At 48.6% G+C, this 20,666-nt stretch overlaps 1 protein-coding gene across 10 annotated transcripts in view; it reads right to left on the bottom strand.

Moving 5' to 3' along the window:
- znf536 (zinc finger protein 536) overlaps positions 1 to 20,666 on the bottom strand; it is a 213,568-nt gene that overhangs the window by 81,540 nt on the left and 111,362 nt on the right. The window lies entirely within an intron of this gene.

Below are 20,666 nucleotides of genomic sequence, written 5' to 3'. Positions count from 1 at the left end.
AACAACTCAAGACTAATTACAAATTAATCTGGATCTGGATATCTGCAGTGAGAGAAGTTGTGGTGTGCTAAGAGGAGCTAGCTGTTTTATATTTATAGAGGGGAGCTGAACGGGCGGAGAGGCAGACGCGGGCCGGAGACGGAGGCGGCCAAAACCCAAAAGACAGAGTAGCGCGTAATTGCCTGCTTTTCTATATCCGAGCAACCGCATCGAGGCTGAGGATTGCGAACGTTAATAATTGATCGTTAGCTTGATAGGACAGAAGTTTGTGGCGGAGGAAGTTTGGCGTCTCTGTCTGTCGAGGTCCCTCCTCAAGCACCATCGCTGCACGGAAGGTCGAGGGGGTTAATCGTTAGACTCGACGGCGCTGCCCGAACACGGCGAGGTCGCATCGACACCCTCTGACGTGTGTTTAACGGCACCGTGTCGTTTGCATCTCTGTGTTAAAGGGAATATTTTGGATCCATTAAACTGTTTCATGCACTGAAACGTTAGTGACACGGTGCAGCTCGGGATCACACGGGAAGGTTCAAAAATATATTTAATAAAGGCACATCTGCTCTGCATCTGTCGCTTCTCTTCAGCTGAATGTTACACAGCGACAGCTCACAACTACCTTTCACTCAGAAAACCCTCGATGAGCAGCACCTGGTGATGGTGGGGAGGAAGAACTCCCTTTTAACAGGAAGAGGAAAATAAAAATTAAAACGGTTTTTTAATAAAAAGCCATCATCATGTTTTCAAGTTTTACATTTGGACAGACGGTGCTGCCTGCAAAGAGAACTGAAATATGTCAGCAAAGCCAATAAAGGAGCGCGCCACCAACCCGGCGGCCATCTTGAACCAGCCTGTGATGGCGTTGAATGTGTCTGACGTGCTGTTTGCGTTTGTTTTTGTGCGTGTTTTTGTTTATATTAAAGTTTTATGTGACCTGAATGAAAAAAATAAAAAACAGAGCTGAGATCAGGGCGGGGCAGCAGGCGGGCGTACAGCACCACTGCTGGCTCCACCTCTCGCTCCATCCACTCGCCATTATTAGTCGAGAGGAAGAGGTGTGCGATGTTTTCTCCGGATTGAGGCTCCAGCTCCATGTTACACACAGTAAAATTCAAATGTGTAATTTGTTTGTGTAGCGGTTAATCCAAAAGCGTCTGTGCCAGCTCTTCAGTCACGACGATGTTTTTAATACTAAACTATAATTATTGCTGCTATCCATTAATTTTCAAACTGTTTTACTAAGAAGCTGAATAAAATAGTAAGGCATTATTATTATTGCTGCCAAATTACCGTTATTTACCTGAACAGGAAAATCAGTGTTTGAATGTTCTGCTTGGTTCATTTCCGGACAGACGTCCAGCGTCGGCTCCAATTCAGGTACAAAGACGTGAATTCAGTTTGTTATGTGTTGAATAATCCTAACCACAGAAATTTAAACACATTTCTGACAGATTTCTAACATTTTTGTGAAGCGGTCTAATAAACCTGCTGAGCGCTGTATATTACTCCAAAGGGCATAAATCAAAATCACAGGTCTACAGCTGTAGCTGGAGTCTAAGCTGCATGTCAGTGATGTGCTGTTTCAGCGTGCCCACATTCTGAAAGGTGAAAGAAACTCCTGTGATCCTCCACAGAAAAGCTGCAGCTGCTGAACGTGAGACCTCTGAATTTATCTGGGACCGGTCTATGTGCTGGACGCACGTTCTGCAGCCACACTGGGAGAAGTGACTTCCAGCCCTCGATAGCAGAATAACTCGAAGAATGTGTTGAACATCTGACTCGAGACGACGGTGGATGGTAGTTAACTTCCTGCTGGGGAAATGGGCTTTGATTTGCTGCCTGGTAGCCAGGGTATGTCGCTCTCAATTACTCACTCTGTCTCTACGCTAGTGTACTCGGTACTCCCCCCGGCCCTACGGTAGGGACCTCTGGGCACCCTGACTGTCGTTTAACTGCTTGTGGCATGAGGCAGCTGAGGAAATGGGTCATTAAATCCAACGAACTAGGGCCAGCCCCCCCAGTGCCCCAGATCTGTTTTCAATCAGATAGCTTTCCTTTACAGGAGTGACGGAGAGAAGCCTCGCGCAGCGGCCCGAAGCAGACATTAGCGTCAGCGCAGTTCAACACTTCTACCGGCAACAGCTAACGAGGACCGAGGAATTTACTTCTCTATGCAACGGCATCCCCGCGGTATCCGACTCTGGAAAATCCTCACCTGGTCTTTAAGAGGCACTCCCAGAGCTGAAATAAATCATGTCCACAGCAACATCTGTCAGTGCTGATGACAGTGATAACTGCACTTACATAACACCTTTGCAAAAGAAGCAACAAATGCCCCAAATATACAAATATTTGACTTTGAGCTGGTTCAGACATGAATGCTGCAAGGACACCGGGCAAGCTTTAATCCGGAATAACCGGACCATGAGGAACACCAGCCTGTTCTCATCCGAGGCCTCGTCACACGGCGGCACCGAGAGGTCGCGTCCTGTTTCACACACCTACAAAGTCTGAATAGAGAGCGCAGGGCGCTGTGTTTTCTCCACTCTGATTCGTTCAGTTTTGACTCATGTTTTTACTTCTGGAGTCCGGAGCGTGAAAACCCAGAGTGACAGTCTTAAAGCTGGAGCTTTCTTATTTGGTTTATTCCCTGTAATATGAAAGTCACACTGGTCCATGCTCTGCACCCGAGTGAACAAAGCAGGCTGCTGAGTATTTACCTGCTGCCCCTCCGGACTTCACGCTGAGCCGTCTGGTGACGGAAAAACTTTTATGATTTTTTTCTAACAAGCTTCAGACCATGAGGGTTCCCCGACCCTCCCCGACCCTCCCAGTCCATCCAGATCCCTAATCATCAAATCACGGCAATATCAATGCCAGATATTCTCCCTTCACTCAGTTTTTATTCCGACCTTCGTCCCTTCCTCACTCTGGTCTCTTCGAGTGCTTCCATCTTTCAAACACTCCACCCCAGGATCTGTCTGGAGGTGTCTAATAACTGCCTCACAGCTCATCCTGGCACAGGGGACACAATAAACACCATTCAGAGGTCCACCATTCTGCAGTAAAACCAAAAGTCTACCATGTTTATTTCAAAATATTTTTAGTTGATCCTCTCACTTCAGCGAACAGTAAGTAGAACTAGTGCGTTGTGGTTGTATTCCTCCACCGTCGGGGCGGTTTACCTCGCTGTCTGTCACCACAGGAAGTCAGGGCCTCTGCAGCTGTTGTCGCGGGTTACACAGGCGGAGGCCACTGTCTTTAGTGATCGTTTGACGAGCGGGAAATATTCACTGTTTGGTGCAAACATCGTTTTTTCCTCTGACCTCTGAAACGCCAGTGAAGGCACGACATCGCAAACACGCCGACACGGAAAAATCCAACAAAGCAGAGGTACGATCACATTTCATTCATCGGGATTTCCGGATGAACCGTTCCCACTGTTGTTTTTTACAGTTAATAACACCCCCAGCCACCAGGTGGCGCTGCTTAACGCCTCAGTATACACATATCCTGGAGTCGGGGTAATAAAGTGAACTTTTTGAATAGAGAACTGACATTTTCCAAAAATGTACTTAAATCAAACCCGCAATTAAAAAATGAGCTCCTGAAGTTTGACGACACTGTGGAAATTTGACCCATCCATCCATGCAGATTGGAGGAGCCGGTGGGTAGATGGCCGCTCTGCACCCCACAGGTGCACTACACATGGAAAACTGTATTTAATAGGGATATCTTACAAATGAAGCAGAAAGAAATGCGCTGGAGCTGCTGATGACTCCCGTTTTGGATGCAACGCTTTGAGCCGGATGTGTGAAACTTTCCGGGACCGACTGATCTCATCTCCAGAGGAAAGGGCAGCCGTTTAGCAGGAAGGTAAATACTTCAAATGTTAGCCTGGGGAACGTCTTCGATTTGTCCTTTAGGAAGATGCTAACGTGTGATACACCGTTCCCTCCCCCTCCTCCTCCTCCTTCCTTCTCATTCATCTGCCTCACAAACTCCTTTCTCCTCCCTCCCTCTCACCGCAAAATGCAGGGCCAGCAATAAGAAAAAAATACTACGCACACTTGTTGCCCGGACTTTATCTCTGCATTATTCTCAGCGCTCCTTCCGTTCATTTCAGAGAATAAGATAAATGAACAACGTACATTTCGTGCACCTGTCCTCCCCTCCCCACCTTCCTCTTCCCCTAACGATAAGGGATTTCATTAACGTGAGAATGCTTGGGCTGAAAGAAACATAATTGCTTCAGTGTTGTTGTCCTCTCTGCTGCCGACGCCCTAATTTCCTCCTCGCCTTACTCTTGACTGTTAAGTGATCATTATATCAACACAGGGGATGGGCCAAGGGTAAAATATTGACAAACTGCGGTCATGCTCGTGCGAAACACGAAGGAGAGGTGCGCGTGCGTGCGCGGCGGAGGGTGACGAAGTATTAAAAATAAAAAATAAGGAGGGAGAGAGAACAGAGTGACAGCAGAGAGAGTGATATAATCAATGGAGAAAGATCACAGAGTCCTGTAATAATTTAAAAAGCCGGCCCGATCTGTCAGCCCCCCCTCCCCCACCCCGCTGCCTCCCTGATGGATAACTGTATGTAAAAGATACATAATTTTTTGACTTGCCATTTACACAGCATTGCACCTGAAAGCCAAGCGGCATAATAGACAGTTTAAAATGTCAGGCAAGTAAGAGTAAGAGTAAGTAAGAGAGACAGGTCGGCCGGCAGAATCTTAATTAGAACAGCTCCATCTAATGGCAGCGGCCGCACGCATGCACATGCACACACGTGCACACAAACACATGCACGCACGGCTTCTTTACTTTCTCTGCATCCACTGAAATGATTTCAGGGAAATAAACTGCACACACACCCTCCAACATCAGCGCAATTAGCAAACCATTTCATTCCTACAGCTGACCAGTCGATGACCAAATCTACGGCGCCGTGGCGGAGCATCACACCAGCCCTGGCGCTAGCCTGGAAAAGCATGTATAGGATTTACCTATCTATCCCTGAGCAGACCTGGCTGTTGAGCTGGAGCCAGCGCCACATGATTGTGTTAATTAATCTGCCATTGTGAGCACGGGGAACAGCTGCACGGGCTCTCGTGGCTGCGTTGTCAAAGCAAAACAATGCAATGTTAAGCTTCCCCCACTGAATCTTCCATTACAAAGGAGCCCCAACAACGGGGCTAAATTCATAAATCCACAGATCAATTTTTACCAGCACTAATGTCTGACCTTTAAAGTGAAAGAGGGATTTTTTTAACATGCTTCATTTGGGCTTGAAATACGGTCAGATATGTGATACCTAGGATGCGGGCCAAATACCCAGCCCCACCAGCGCACCCCTCCCTCCAGCCTGGAAAACAAACACAGTGAGAGAGAAAAGGATGGAGGGAGGCAGGAACCGGCAGCAGAGACAAACAGATGAGTGCGAGGAGTCACCAGCTGGGCACTGGTATTTTAAAACAAAACGTCTAACGCTGTTAGCGGGGATCCATTGATCAGTGCGATGGGGTGTTAATTCAGACGGGCAGAGGGAGAGCAAAGCAGCTTTACAGGTTAATTCATCGTGAGACGCTCCTGACAGCATTTCCGCGTTTCCTCCTCCTTAGATGGCCCGCGCGCTGGCGCTCGTTCACGTAGAAGCAACACTGACCAGGGGATTCATAAATAAAATTAGGTAAACTGTGCTGCCACACAAATTATGTCTGCAATAACAGACTTTGCGAATAAATGGTTTAGCACCTCTAATCGAGTTCACAAAATGTTTCACTAGACAACCATTTCGCTGCATTCATTACAGCTTCGCTGAATTACAATTTTATTCGCGGCGTTTGTCTTTAATGTGGCAACCAGATTCGTCGAGGAAGCCTGGAAGAGAGGGAGGACGGCGTGCCCCCGTCGCACGCTCTCTACAGCGAATGGCACGGCCTCGGTGCGCGCTTGGCACTTGCAGAGAGATGGTGATGCACCCCGAAAAAATCATCGAGACGCCTGGCTCTCGCCCCGCTCTGCAGCCGAGCCCTTCTGTCTCGCAGAAAGCCCTCCAGCAGCCCACTGAGCAGCGAGCGAGGCGTCGGGAGACGAGTCGTACGCTCCGAAACGCACTGATGTATCTGACAGAGCCTGTCAGGGACGCTATGTAAAGCAGGAGGTGGATGCGACTGATGCTTTCTTTCAGGTTGGAACAAAGGGGGGGAAAGCTTAGGGAAGCAATAAGTGGGAGCAGTGTAAATGGCAGATGAAGGAGGCAAGACATTTCCCTCTCCCTGTGACACTGTCTCTCAATCTGCACCCTGCTCCAGTCTGCCAAACACCGAGTCAAATAGTGACACTGAATATAGCAGCGAATTCCAAATCTGCTGTTGAGTTGCCATATTCTCGATAGACTGCACAAATGTTCTTTTTTTTTTTTTACAAGACTTTTTAATGCAGTCAAAAACGTGCGAGCGCCCGCCGTACCGCGCTGAAGGCTTACAGATGGGGAAGGGTGACACGGCGCTAACTCGCATCTCAAAAGCGACGCCGGCTGCAGCGTCTCACCTGTCCAACACGCTGGATTTCAGAAAGCCATCAGATGTTGCATTTACCGCAACGCTGAACAGTGGAGAGCCGAGTCCGATCGGAATCGGGAGGAGGGTTGCCGCTCTCGCTCTTGACAACTCAACAGGACACTCAGCTGAGCGGCAACGGGAGGAAGGTTGATATCTTGTCACTATATTCTCCCTCATGGCTTTGTTAGTATTTACAGCTAAAATGTTACCGAGTGTGTATCGAATTGGAAGAAGGACTGTTTTTCCTCCTGTGGTACTGTGCTGTCGGCTCCCTGATTGTTGGAGTATAAAAATAATCGTCATGGAAATAGATCTCATTGACAATGTGCCATGTTCACACTGTGAGCAGCTTGTGCCTTGTGAACATAATCCAGAAACGTCCTCCAAAAACTTTCCTCCACAAACTTTCAATCCCTCATCCTCGCTTTGCCCTTCTCTCCAAAAGATGAAAAAAGGCAGTGCCAGGGAAGACAAAGGACCAAATCCCGTCTTGTCAAGAACCAGCAAAACAGGTAGAAACGTGAAGTAAGGGCTGGGCTCGAGGATCAGACTACGATGCTGAGCGGCAGGGAGGATTGACCGAAGCAGCTTTCCCAGCCTGGCCCTGAAAATCCACTCCTCATCTCTGTGTCTAATAGGACAGAGTGCTGGCTCGGAGAGTACTGCGCCGGCACAATTACACCTTACCTGCGAGGCCTGCCAGGAGAGGTGGCATTTGGTCGATCCGCCCTCCCGGGAGGGCGTTTTATGGCTTAGCCCCGACTTAGCCGCGTGTCTTAAGACGGGGGATAGGAAGGCTGGGGGGACCGTTGGGGAAAATGTGAGTGTCTGTGCGAAAGCCCGGGATAAACCTGCGCTCTCAGGAGGAGAGAATGGCTGGAGGCCCAGGGGTTAAATGTCTCCGGAAAGCCTCTGTGTCCTTGCGTAGTGCGTTTGTTGAAATTACAGAAAGTCTGCCTCGATGTCCTCGAAGGAAGTTGGTGCTCTGGAAAAAGCCGTCCTTCGGGCGAGGCTTGCTCAGTTATCGGGGCTCAGTGCCAATTTAGGGAGCTATCGCTGAGCTGAAACGTGCAGCCATCAAACAAAAGAATCCCCAAAGGAGCTTTTATTCTGTTAACCTCTCAACCACCCGATCACCAACAAACCACCGAGGCTACGTTTTAGCCACATGCTAAACAAAAAGCTCAAAGATGTTCGAGTTTCAAAGAAATTCTCTGACAGGCTTTTCGGCCATAAAGCTTTCACCTTCGGGCATGTACAGTCATGCAAAACAGGTACAACTTCCATATAAACAAGCTGATGTGATCCGAGCTCAAACGAACCGCTGGAAGGCCCCGATTCCCCTTCATGCCTGTTTCAAAGTAGAGGTGCTTTCAGTAAATCTGTCAGTTCAAACGATGCTGCTTTATGTGGGTATTTATCATTTTTCTCCTTGTTTATAGTCTTTTGTTAAAAAGCAGCTGTAGTTCAGTATGTAGAATGCACCAGACATCCGCCCTTGTTGTTTTCTCTCAAATCTGTCACGAAACAGCGTTTATAATTACTCCGGTACATGAAGCCCAAAGGAAAGGTTTAAACCAAAGAACCGTGAGGCCAAAATGCCCATAAGGCCATGGGCGACCATCGGCGACCATCTGCCAACCACCGGCTGCTGGAGTAAAATTGTCTGATTGGCTGCAAACTCTTGCATATTGCTCGCCGAGCACTTTTACTTCTGCTGGCGAGTTATTGCAGACAAAGTAACCGAAGCAACGACTGATTTCACCCAGCGACTACTTTCCAAGTACACGTGTGACCGAGGCCCAAGAGAGCTGATCTAAGAGGTGATTAGCATGTGGCTAAAATGCAGCCTGTGCCTGAGGCGTTCACGTGCATCTGGTGCCTGTTAGAAGGACTAAATGTGGTCGACAGTGGAAAAGGAGAAGTCAGGCTGCTGCAGAGACTCGAGTTCAGCACAGTTCCTGTGATTAAACGTTTCGGCTAAAACCGTTTAGTCGTTTTCATCACAGCGCGCAGTCTTTCACTGTTAATACACAATGTGACTGGCTTTATTCGGTTGTGCTCACACACACACACACACACACTGCTAAGAAGACGTTTGTGTGACTTCTGCATCTGAATGCTTCAATCTCTGCGCTGCATGCTGAGATTATTTGCAGAAGCCTCTGAGGTGAGTTGAGGAAGAGATTTTCTTCAGCACAAGTGGTTTCCTAGGCAGATTTGCACTTTTTATGCAATCTCGTCGTTGTTTAGAGCCGTTTACACGTGTGGGAGACTGGCTGGTTCATGTCTACAACACTGCACCGCTGTATCTCAGTGAAACATGCAGCTGCCTTTTTTATCATTCAGGCCCTTTCAGAGCCCGTCCTTCCAGATTAGGCCTCATGAAGGTCTCTGTGTGCTTTATGCGCAGGAATCCAAGGCCTAATCCGGGTCTAAGTGCAAGTCCTTCTAAGATGCTCACACGGAGGTTTACACGCCAACAGCGGGCGGATAAGAGAGACATTCGCTCGCTATAACCACCTTATCACGCACATAAACATATGCTCGCTGCGTGGGACACTGGGCGACGGTAACTCGAGGGCAGAAAGAGAAAGGCGTGTTCGCGTAGGTAGAGACGATGAGACTTATGTTCGTTAGGAGAGCTGTAAATGAAAGCGAGGAAGGCATCTCATCAAGCACATGTTCCACACTCGGTCCATAAGGGAGCTCTACCTGGGGCTGTCGCATTTAGAAGGTGTTACTCTAATAAGACAACAGTCGCTTTTATTTACAACAAGCACGAGACGACATGAAAAATGCTTTAACACGTCTTCAGCTGCTGAAACAAACACCTTTATCCTGTAAACACAGCGTCTCACAAACGAGCTAAAGATACATTCAAATAACATATGCTGACACACACACACACACACACACACACACAAACACACACTGACACACACACACACACTAACACACACACACACTGACACACACACACACACACACACAAACACACACTGACACACACACACACACACACACACACTGACACACACACATGTCTGGTTTGCTATCCTCGTGGGGACATAATGCTTTCCCTGACCCAACTGTAACCCTGACACTAAAACCACATTTTGAGTGTGAAACATGCCTTCAGCCCCGTGGTGACGGGGATTTGGTCCCCACCAGTATAGTAAGAACCCATACACACATACACACTGACACACACACACACACACACGAGAGGTGTAAAGCGCCTAAATTGCAGATGCATCTTGGAAAACAAACACTTTGTTTTGTTACCACGACAACTGAGATAATGTGATTCCTGTGGCAGTGTCGGCGCCGCTGCTCGCTGCTCTGTGCGACCGGCTTAAGAGTCGACGGAGGGCGAGCTGCGCCCTGATCAGGGCCCTGATCAGGCCCTGATCAGGGCGCAGCTCGGTGCAAACTGAAGCTGGTCGGGCGGCCCACGCTTGCAGGTGTCGCCCTGCGGAGAGAGATGAGCTGGGCGGGTCAGCTTTGTCTCAGCACTGGTCCCTTACTTCCTGTGCTGAAGCTTTGCCCGGAGAGTCTCTGCTGGAGGATTTAAATGCGATCAGCCCCAACATGTGTGTTTAATATCTATATCTGGACAAATAGCAATTTCATAATAGGGCCTGCAGCCCATGTCCCGCTCCTGCCTCTTTCTCTCTTTGCTTTGCGTGGCGACAAAATGAATTCAGCTCTGAACCTAATTAATCCACAAAGGTTTCATGTCTTAATCCCCAAAGTCAAGGGGGTTATTGTCCTCACAAATGAGGTCAGTGTTCCTCCCAGTGGAAATAAGCGAAAGGAGGAGGAAAACACAGCGAGCGCAGGCAGCGAGCGCAGGCAGCGAGCACCGACGCCTCTCTGCGCAGCCCTCCTGTTGAATCGGGCTGAGGGGACCTGAGGTGCCGTGGAAGGGATGGTGAACATGGCACGACAAAAGAAGAGCAGATAGAAACATGGAGGGAGCGGCGACAGCAGCGGGAGACAGAAAATTAGACGCCTGCCAATCTTCAGCGCGCAGACCTTTGAACCAGGTGGATAAGAGAGCCGCTTCTGATGCTAATTGTCACTGAGGCAAGTCACTGTCAAACTCTGAGGCGAAGAAGCTTCATCCAAGTGTGACAGGATGATAGCCATGATACAGCCCTCCGTCTGGTGGGATGACAAGGGGGGATGTGACACACATGGCCACACCATGCTGCCTGAAGCACAGTCACCACCAGCGGCCCACACAGGGTCTCCGAGGGGGACAAACCCGGGGAAAAGCGAGCGCGCCGGCCAAATGCTCGTCCGGCGCGCTCTGGGCACTCTGCGAGCCCCCGTCTCCGAGGACCACGTGGGAAAGCGCGGACACGTCCGCGGTCCACGTGTAGCCTAGTTTAGGCCATCCTGACGAGAGCTTTCCAAAGAACGAGGCTTGGCTGGAGGCGGGAGGGGCGGGGGTGCGGGCCGGGGTCGGCCAATAGCGGGGCGTGTTGAAGAGAGGGTCGGCCAGGACGAATAAAGTCCAAGACGACACAATCAACAGCTTGCTGAAATCTGTTGCAGTCAAACGTCCGGCCAGTGGAGGGTGGGTGGAAGGGAGCGCAGAAGACTGTTTATCTTAAAGTGTGACAGGATGTCAGCGTCTGCAGCTGCTCCGCACGCCGCCGTGACTTCACCAAAGTTTGTTGGCGAGGCTTTCCCCCACAAACGGCTTGCTGCTGGACGTGGCGAGAAACCCACGGCGCCTTTAATCGCTGATAATTACTCTACGTACTCCCGAGAAGAGCAAACAGAGCGCGCTGGGCCGAGCTGCACGCGCTCATTTCCGACTCGTGCGTGACTGCTGGGAGAAGAAGTTTGTGCTGTCGCCTCCCCGGCTCAGTTTGAAATATGAGTTTAAACTGACAAAGCGAATTAAAATGTGTAAACGCCACAGTTCTGACGCTGATTTGAAAATCGGCTATCGGAGTTGGTGTTTGTTGATTTTTATCAACTCGAGGGTTATTACATTTCAACACTGACAATTAAAAACCCCTCAATCATCATGGTGGCAGCGGCATGTAACTGAGAGGAGAGACGATGGAGTGCAGCGGTCAGAGCCACAGTCACGCGAGGCCTCACCTGTGTATTTCCCACGCTGCGTTTAAGTGCAGATGACGTGTGCGAGGGTCAGGAAGGAAGGGGTTACTGATTCTGTGCCCCCCCCTCGCTCTGCCGCCTGCATGCTTCCCCTTCATCTCAGAGGATAGAGGAGAAAAAGATTTAAAAGGACTGGAAAAAAGCTCAATTGTTTATTGATTTTATAATAGGCTTAGCGCAAGAGAAATAAAGCGGGGGGCTGGTGGGGCAGCGTGGTCAACCGGAGGCGATGGCGTGACAAACACACGGCTTACGCCGGCGCAGGTAACAGGGGCTCCGGTCCAAATGCCGGGATATTGGCCCGAGCACCTTTTTCTCTGTATTCCCAAACGCCCGCTCGTGGTATTGTTATCCCGATTTTAAACCAGTGTAGACATAATCGCTCCCCTCGCAAACAGGGCACGACCCCGACGCTCGGGGAGGGGGCGGGGTGTTTGCAGGAGGACGAGGTGTGACCGGCGACACAAATCAGAGAGAAAGGAGTGAATCTGAGATGTTAGTAAGTTCATGGAAAAGGCTGCGAGTGCCAGAGCATGCACAGCAGTGTGTGTGTGTGTGTGTAGGTCTGATATATGGATGATAACACTAATTAGCTCATTTTGTTTGGGGCACAACACTCATTAAAAACCCAGTGGGGCCATTAAAGTTACCATCCCTCCAAACCATCGCTGCCACCGTATCCATCTCGGCTGATATCTCACCCGGCTCTCTGCTTTAATGGCCTCTGCTTCAGGTTGTTGGGTTGAGCAAAGATTTGTGGGACTTGGACACCCCCCCCTCCCCCGATCCAAATCTCCTGATTTCTATTTAAATCTCTCTCTGCTGCTCCGCCTCACGTCACTCTCTCTGTATATACATCACAAACCTCGCTGCTGCATGCTTCCTCCTCGCACACTCAAAGCTGTTTTCTGCAGCTGGGGAGGGATTCGCACTTTCCCGTCCCGGCGAGGCGGGGGCAACGGTTGTTTCCAAGCTTTACACAGCGATGTCACTGTAATACCAACAAACCTCGTCGTGATTCAGTGTGGCTTGTTGCGCCATAAGGCACGTGTTACTCTGCAGCCGGAGAGACTGGAGGCGGAGGCCTGCCAGGATTAGACGAGCAGGTGTAGCATCCCACTAACAGACAGCACAAAGCCACATTCGAGCCCATTCTCTCGGGCCGAGCCATGCTAACGCTAACAGCTTCTGCTGCACTGAAACGAGGGTTCGAGCCTATCCGGTGCACACGTCGGTGTCACAGAGCAGTGTGCGACGGGCTTTCATGCCGTGATGAGGTCAAGTTCATAAATTTAACCAGAATGTCAGAAAATAACACAAAACAAGGCTAAATCAAATAAAACAATTCAGCTTTATTTAAATAGCTCACACAGCAGTCACCTCAGCGTGCTCTATACTGTCAGTAACACAGAGAGGCCACAACAATCATATGACCCCCTATGAGCAAGCACTTTGGTGACAGTGGGAAAGAAAAACTCCCTTTTAACAGGAAGAAACCTCCGACAGAACCAGGCTCAGGGAGGTGAAGTTCTGCTTCACCTGCTGGATGCATGAATCCGCTGCTGAAAGTAGTCCCACTGCTTTGCTGCTTCCTGTTGATGGAGTAATGGCGCCTTAAAGCTACGCCGCTCCTTAAAGCTACAGCGTGCTACAGAAAACTATTTTTTTAAAAATTAATATTCCTGTCCTGCCTTTGTGGGATTGTTTTTTCTTACATCAGTGTGAGCCAGCGTGCTCGGGGACACTGGGCCGGGTTGGTTTTTCCACGAGTGTTTCCTGCAACAATAAACCCAGAGTGACGGGTCACATCCCCGCCGCCGCCGAAAGGCAACGCTCTGAAAATATCCTCAGTCTCAGGTCTGGATATTAAGAGTGTTGATTAGATATATGAGTTTGCCATTTGCCCACGGAGCGTGGAGTGTCTCTGACAGAACCGGGGACCATATGGCTGGTGAGAGATTTCCCCCCTCTCTTCCTCTTCGCGCAGCCTGACAGCTGGATGGCTGCTAACTGGGGACGAGGAAGCTTGGCAGCTGCAGCTGAGAGCAACGCTTTGATGCCGCTCACCCTTTTTCACTCTCACTCTTTCTCTTCTTCTCCTCCTCCTCTCTTTTTGCACCACACACACACAGAGGATAGCTAACGCAGTGTTAACTATGCAAACTTTCTACAGGTTGGAGGATGGAGAGAACCGACAGGTGGGACTGACCACAGAGCAGGTATTCCTCCACCAACCTTCATTTTTTTATTTCATTACATTTATCCATTTTTTTAGCTGCTTAAATTAACAAACTGTTTAGAAGAGTTTATTAAATTATAAGATCCTCACAGGTGTGCAGCGCTCTTAACCCTGATTTTTTTTACCTGCTCTGGTGTAAAGCTGCAAAGACGTCGGTGCGAGGGGAGCTCTGAGGGGAGGGAGGGCAGCCGTGGGTGGTGGAGGAAGTGGGGGGGGTTACAGTAGGATGGAGGAAGAAGAGGAGGGTGAATAGGCCTCTGGGAACACATTAGGATGTACGAGTGGAAAGCAGAAACAAGTGAGAGATTTTTGATTTCCTTCCTTCTCTGCAGTTTTTTTGTTTTCGTACTTTTGTACAAAGGCGTCTTTCATCATTTTTCTTAAAAACAAAACAGAAAGACGCCGTTGGATGTTTAGATGCAGATACCTGGATGCTTTGTGCAGAATAAAAGAGAAGCCGGTTCTTTTGAATCAAACTGCAGCGGCAGGCAGGTGTTTCTCTTTGGTTTTCTCAGTTTTAATCTGAAATCGGCGCCGTGTTTCTTCCACTCTGAGGTCACGAAAAAATGCACGTTTTTGCTTTCGGGACGGAGGTCACGGCGACGGGAGAAAAATGAAGCGCTTTATTCCTGAAAAGCTCGCTCAGGTTTCTTAAATCTTATGTCACCGAGCTGTTTTCCCCCCGCGCTCCCTCTTGTGTTCGCACTCCTCGTCCTCACCCCCCTGTCCCTCCTCTCTTGTTGAAGGCCCCCTGTTGCTGCCTCGCTACCAACCAGCCCCGAACACGGTGCAGGCCGGGCGGAGGCGGGGGTGCAGGGTGGAAGAGGGAGGGGAAAGATGATGTATAAGAGCGAGAGGGGAAAAAAGGAGAGAGGAGAGCAGAGTTTGGCTGGAGCCAAGAGGAGAGCAGCTGGGCACGGCTAACAGGGAATGATAATGACCTCAGAAATCTGCTGTTCGCTCCACAACAATAGGGTGCTCAGTCGCCTGGAAAATTGTGTTCATCAGCTAGCTCTGCTCACTTACTAATTGACATTGCCAAATATTTTAAGAACAATTGGAATGTGGCAGGGGGAGAGGGCGGAAAAAAACCCCCAGCTCAGAGATCTTAATCCCTGGACTTAATTCCTCTCTCTCACTTTTGGCTTCTCGCTCGCTCCGTTTCCCTGCCTCGCTCTCCTTTTCACGATGACGAGATAGCAACAGCTAAGGGAAAAAAGAACATTTTTCATGTAGCCTTCTGCTCTCATGTCAGCACCCTGATGCTGACACAAAAGGCTTTTTATGTGACCTGTCACTGGGGTTAAGAGGAGGAGATTGAGAGGGGAGGGGGAGGAAGACGAGGAGGAGGAGGAGGAGGGGCGGGAAAAATTAGAGAATGATAAAGCGAGGGAGGAACGGGAAAGAAATAAAAAGATCCCGGCATCGCACGGCCGGCGCAGGTTGTTTGCGTTCAAACCGGCAACGCCACCGTCCGCCGCCGTCATTTGCATTCCCCGACTGAGAGAGCCCTGCCTCATTTCACAGGAATCCCACATTGACAGAGTCAGACAGCTGTCACCAGACGGAGAGAAAAGGAACTTGGCGTTCACCCTCAGCCGCCCCCCCATCCCGCCGTTAAGCACACACATACACAATCAAAGAGAGAAACTTTTAGCCAGTGTCGCCGCGCCCGGAGGAGGAGGGGGCGCTTATTTAGCGGGGATCTGTGCATTTGTATGTGCATCTTAATGCTGAGACTAAGTAAACACGCTCCACCGGCAGCACAAGTTGTGACTGTGATGTTAATTTCTGTCTTTGTTGCTTCCTTTTCTTCTTCTTCTCTCTCCTCTTTTTAAGGCGTCCTCCTCCTGCTGCACTGGTGGAGTAAAGAGCGGCGTTTGTGAGTCAGCTCCTCTGTTGCCGCTCACTTTTAGCAGTGACACCGGAGAAGATAGCTTGTTGATGTATTAAGAATATTAATATGCAAACAGTCTACCTGACAGTGTAAGGCAGCCTTCTGTTGTGGAAAGATAAATATTATGTTTTAATTATAAAAACATAAAACAGAAATGGGGAAGACAGAGGGTGTGTGTGTGTGTGTGTGTGTGTGTGTGTGTGTGTGTGTGTGTGTATGCGTGCTGAGGTAAGCTGTGTTCTGGCACAGATTTGGAGTTGAAACGAGTGGATGGCATAATGCGCCGCTGTTTACCGAGGACTGTGATGCCCTGTCATTTCCCCCTCTGTCATTTTTTCATCTCCTCTCCTTCGGCGGCGGCGTCCCGGCTTCGTAACTGAGCGGGAAATCCTAACGTGATCATTAAGACATAAAATGGGCCAATAAATGTTTCATGAGGACGAGGCTAGCCGCCGATAGCCACCCAGGAATGCCGAGGAGCCTCCGTCGTTGGAATACGACTGAAATTTGTCTTAAAAAAGGCCCGGGCTAATTCCCGCCGTGGTAATATTTACAAATTGAGTCTGAGAGACGGGGTAGGGCAGAGAGGCAGAGAGCAGGAGAAAAGGAAGAAAGAAATCAAATGAGAAAGAAGAACAGAGAAATAAATTGGCCTTTTATATTGTGCAAGCGTGTACAAAAATACTAAGTCTGCATTTATCCGAGACATGTCAATCAGAGCAGCACACTGACAATTAGTGCGTTTGAATAGAACTTTTATCATTTAGCAGACACCAGAGTCCTGACCTACTGTACAAAAATACAGCTCAGGGAATGAATGTGCCTGTAACACAATGACTGTCTATTTAAGTTTGGTGACACATAAAAAATACAGATATGACAGGCCAGACTTCTTCAAATGAGCGGGGGGCAGAAAGCTCAGGTTTTGTAACCACGACTTCTCTGATTATAGAGCGAAGAAGAATAGTGCGAGGAGCGGATGTCAATTACAAAGACAAAGTCATCCGCACAGGCGAAGGAACGGGGGAAAGAGCCGTAATTCATTATTTTTTAATGCGCATACTTTTACACACATATATTATCTCTCACCGAGGGCTGGCCTCGTTTCAAAGCGCCTTTTTTTTTAATGATTCCACATGCAGGGCCAGATTACTGAACCCGATCCCTGAATCCACCAGCACCACCCTGCCGACACCCTGCTGGCCAAATTTCACCGATGAGGTGAGGAGTTCACCTTTACTGTGCCGGTGTTCCTCGCAGTCGCCGCGATGTCTGTTTACGTTACACAAACGAGGAAAATCAGCTAATAAAAACCAGGGCGGCCTGACTATACTTTACCAGCGTCAGAGGTAACCAGCTGCTCACAGTTCGTATCATTCCTGCGTTTTTACTTTCTTTGATTTTCAGTTTCCATTCGAGGGCAGACGCGTCGAGTTTCACTGTAAACACGTTACGTTTGACTTTAGATTTCACGTCTCTCAGTTTCACTGACACGGGAGGGAAATATATGACTTCACAGTAAACAGACGACCACCGGCCTCCTCGGCAGCTCGTGTCATTTTTTTAGTCTTTATTTTTAATGATTTATTTCAGATCCTTTTAGTTTTATCTAAGTAATTTGTACGTTGTCAGTTAATCCTTCACAAACTGACAAACGCATCTTCAGCTCTGGCAGCAACACTGAGCATGCTCAGTGTTGCTCTGGCAGCAACACTGAGCATGCTCAGTCCAGGCTTCGCAACTGCTTCCCAAACCCACGTGTGCAGTCGTGATGACAGCGAATGCATCGTTCTGTTTTTTAAGGGGTCACATGGTGCAGTTTGCTCGCCCTGACACGACGTTTTACAGAAAACTAAGGAAATTTGAAATAGTTTTCAAGTTTTGTCGCAAAGGCAGCTGAAGATGACCGGACAACGTACACCGTCAGAACACCCGAGGACCTGGAGCGGCCGCACGCTCGATCTCCATGGAAGTCAGCGAAGATGCCAAGGAGATATTCCTCTCTAATGTCAGCTAGCATCCACAGTGGTCTGGATCTTGTTCAGCTCGACTTTATTCCTGTTTTAATGGCACAGTAATTACACTCTAACAGTTTGTCTGCACGTGTAATTACGCCCCCATTGTACTGTCGCAATTAGATGAATATCCACGCTTTATAACCTAAGGCGTCAAGTTGGCAAATCCAATTTCAATTTGTATGGAGCGAGCATTTTGCCTGCTTGTTTGAGCCGTGGTAAGACCAGGGATATGCCGGCTAATCCCTGCCATGTTAAAGCGCAAGGAAAAAAATGAAGATGCGGGGGATTCTCCAGAGAGCGAGAAGGAGAAAGAAAGAGCCAGAGGGAGCGTGCACGGTCCTTTTAGAGCCAGGAGCTGGGTTTCGGGGTAGCGGGAAGGTTGCGAAGGAGTCATGCCGCTTTAGGCCTTACAAGCACGCAGAAAAGCCAATTTTCTACACATTCAGCGACGCCATCGTGCAACGCCGGTCTATTTGTGTGGAAGAGAGGGGAGAAAGAGGAGGCGGCGGTGCCTTCGTGGCACCGGGTCCTCGTGGCAGCGCTACCTGTTGCTGAGGCTTCCTAACGTGATTACTGCACGCCGTTTCCTCCCCACACAGCTTTGATCATCACAGGAAACAATACGGGGAAGTCGGCGCAAGGATAACCAAACAAAAAAGTGTAAAAAGAGGATGGTGATGGGCATATATGTAATTACCTCTTTGTTTCTTTCAAAAATATTCAATAAGGAAGATGCTCAAGGTGTGCCGCAGAGCTGCGTTTAATAAGGAAGGTCTTTAAAGGACATCTCTGACAAAGGCTTTTGTTTTTCTGCTCTTTTTCTTCCACACTTCACGCGCTGCTTTTAAACAAGTGCCGTCTCAAAGACAAAAGTGCCAGAGCTGACCTTCTTTCACAGTTGAGATGTTATTGTTGATTACTATAATTTAAGTTTAACTCTAAATTGCTGCGGGTAGGTGGCGGGGTAGAAGGCGAGCACGCACACATGCTCACGCTCGCAGGTACACGCCGACAGAGAATCACGAGCTCTGCTTTTCAAACCTCAGATATTAACACAATGGTACAGTACGGCATCCTGTTCACTGCTCGAGAGTGATATATGCACACACGCAACAAAGCAACCCCACACACACACACACACGCATGCAGCGGAGAAGCATGACACCTTTCTCCACATGAGACTCAGACACATTTTTCTCACACATCAAAGCTTCTAATTTGAGAGTCCCCGAGCTCCAAACGTGATTCATATTGTGTAAGTTGTGAACAACGACGAGTCAAGTTTGCTGCTCCTTCTTATTAAAAAACAGGAAGTGGCAAAAGAGGCTCTGTTAAAGCACTTTCAATGTCAAGTCTGTTTCCTTCTCAATTTCACTTACACATAAAACTCCATCCGTCCACATCACAGTCTGCGTACTTCCTCTACACGGCTTTAAACCCGGCTGTGCTGCGCTGCGACTGAGCGGCGCACATGCAGCAACGCGCACTATTTTAATTTGTTTTTCTACGTACGTTTCTGTCTTTAATCCTCCAAAGGTGGCGCCCCCAGGGCCAGATTTAACCACTCATCTAAATCTAATGCGACCCTTTGTTCTCCGCTACCATTTGGCGGTAAATACGGCGAGTTTTATTATTTGAATTTGTGCATTTATTCATTTTGCGTACAGTACCTCTGAAGTTGCTGAAATGCCACAAGCTGTACTCGTCAGATTCAAAGTGCTCCAGTCAAAAGAGACGCAGGGACGGAGAGAGAGGGGGAGAAACTTCCAGCATTAAAATTCAGAAGATAATTACATCCGCTACACCCCCACCCTGTTGAGAAGTGTTATGTTTAATAGTCTCTATAAAGAAAATAGGTTTTTATCTCACTCTCATTTTCATTAATTCCTAATTGGGGTGGGGGGTTGTCTGTTATTATTTCTTAGATTAAAATAAACATAGCCTGTCCCATGTTCAAACCCATCACACTACACGGGCACGATAAGGACTTCATGCCTCTGTGAATAAATAAACAATTTCGTCTCCACTGGTGGAATTAAGTTGCTTACAGCCTTAAGCTAAGCCACTCTGATTTATATTTATATATATTTATATTTCCTCTCAAAAGACTTAAAAGCACATCCTTGCTTCTGCAAATGAAGCTCGCTAATGTTTTTGACCTGCTTTATATGTATATCTTTAATTAGTGTCTTGTTTAGCTTAAACCGACTGATTATCGCGTATTCGTGACCTAATTACTGCACACGCTTCTTAACGCCAGCGTAGCGCCCTGAGGAGCAACCAAAAGTTACCTTTAAAAACTTGTGTAATCATTAGCAATGAGCCTCCCTTAATCCCACTAAACATACACTTATCTAGCCCCGGCCGGCCTGCGTTGGCTGGGTGGGGGAAGGGGAGGGGTTTGCTCGTCTCCGCCGTGTTTATTAAAGACATTTATTAATCGCTGTGCTTAAGACGATCTCGTCCCTGCACTCCCGGGAAACAGACTGCTAACCCGCGAATGGGCACGATGGCGTTCTCTGGAGTCTTAATGGCAGAAACAACAGAGCAAAGCTGACTCTATGTGCCACGTGCACCGCCAGTTCAATGAAAGTCAAACAGTGTGCTGCGTGTGCGGTCCAGCATTAACACAGACTGTACACAAAGATGGACGTAGCATCCTGCTTTGCCTTCTCTCTAACACCCTGAGGGGGGCGCCTCCTGCTCAGGTGCTTATTTCACAAACTCGACTTAGTTTCTCAGTCGCCGATGAGAACACACTTTGCTATTCATCTGCTGTCTTCCCACGTTTTTACATATAAAAACACA

The sequence above is a fragment of the Oreochromis niloticus genome, linkage group LG1, assembly GCF_001858045.2.
Source record: "Oreochromis niloticus isolate F11D_XX linkage group LG1, O_niloticus_UMD_NMBU, whole genome shotgun sequence".
Taxonomy (NCBI): Eukaryota; Metazoa; Chordata; class Actinopteri; order Cichliformes; family Cichlidae; genus Oreochromis; species Oreochromis niloticus.
Note: the sequence above shows the minus strand (reverse complement) of the source record. Positions and strands in the feature narration are given on the sequence as shown.